Raw genomic sequence first — 1,523 nt, forward strand, 5'->3', positions numbered from 1 at the left:
TGATGAAAAGACAGAGTGCCACTAGAGTTTATTCATTCAATGGTGATGCCTGGACAAGTTTTTCACCGAGCTCCAATCCTGTCCCCACCGATCTGGTTCTCAGTCTTCCCTGGTCTCATGAGCTCCCTCACATTCCTCCACTAAATTCCCTTATGGCTCACTCTCAGTTTGCCAGGTTGCTAAAATAAATATGGCACAGTGGGTTGGTTTAGCAACGGGAATTTTGTCTCAGAATTTCAGAGGTTGGGAGGCTTGCTTTGTCCCAGGATTGATAGCACTCTGGCTGACAATCCTTGGGTTCTTGGGCTCTCACAGACACACTGCCCTCTCCTTGCACTTCTGGGTACCACTGGCCTTGGATCCTGGCTCTCCTCATGGCTTTCTGTCACGATGTCTGAATTTCTTCTGCTGAGAAAGGACTCTAGGAATCTGAATTAGGTCCCAACGCCATTCAGTTGGGTCACACCTTAACTAAAAATAACATCTTCAAGAGGTCCTATCTAAAATAGATTCATGCTCTCAAAAATGCAGATCGAGACCAACAACATGTCGGACTAAGCTAGAGTCTCTATTAATTCTAATCAAAGAACTCAGAAGCACCGCAGTCCAAACCTCAGGGCTGCCACTCCATAGCTGGGCAACCTTGGACAACATACTCCTTACACCTCTAAAACAAAGAACGACACATCCTTTCCTGAGGAGTTGATCACTTAAGTTGGCGAATGTGAAAATGTCCAGTCTGGAGGTATATGTGGATTGAGTCTACACTGCTTAACACTTTCTCCTGAGCATTCCCCAGGTTTCTGTTCCTTAGCTGTGTATGGAATCTATTTGGACTACAATAGAAGTGCTACTGGCATCTTCGGTACCTGGTATTCAGTATATTCTCCTCCCACCCCCAATCCACCCCACCATAGGAAGACAAACAATTGGTAGAAATATTGCACCCTCCTTCCTGTAAAGCAATTCTGCAGTGAATCAGAGGCAGCCATGAGAATTTCCCCATATTGTTGATTTCCTCTCCCCTCCCCCACACCTACATTTGAAAAAAAAGAAATGACTGGCTGTGATTCATTTAGTAGCCGCAGGAAGCCTGTCAAATTCTGACTCTCTGCCCATCTCTTTTATCTCCTGGCAGCTCTAGGAAGCAACAACAGAGGGGAATCTGCCACCACTCCCCCACCCCCAGACCTGGCTCAGGATATTTTCCAGGGCCAGGCTAACTTCATGAGAGCTATATCAGGATGAGAGAAATGAATGTTCTCATGAAAACAAAACCAAAATCAAAACAAGTGAGGCTGGCTTTGAACTGGATTTCATCCAACTCAGAGTCACATTTCCTGCCTATGCTTATAACCTGGCTAGTCACTGGGACAAGTCCTTTTTCTTTCTTCTTCTTCTTCTTTTTTTTTTTTTTTTTATTTAATCAGCAAAGTGCTCTGAATTAGTTCTGGTTTAAAGACAGATGCCAAGACTTGTTACTGATGTCTTATAAAAAGGCAGCCTGAGAGGTGGTGGCATAA

This window comes from Tamandua tetradactyla, chromosome 1 (assembly GCF_023851605.1).
Source record: "Tamandua tetradactyla isolate mTamTet1 chromosome 1, mTamTet1.pri, whole genome shotgun sequence".
In the NCBI taxonomy this organism is placed as follows: Eukaryota; Metazoa; Chordata; class Mammalia; order Pilosa; family Myrmecophagidae; genus Tamandua; species Tamandua tetradactyla.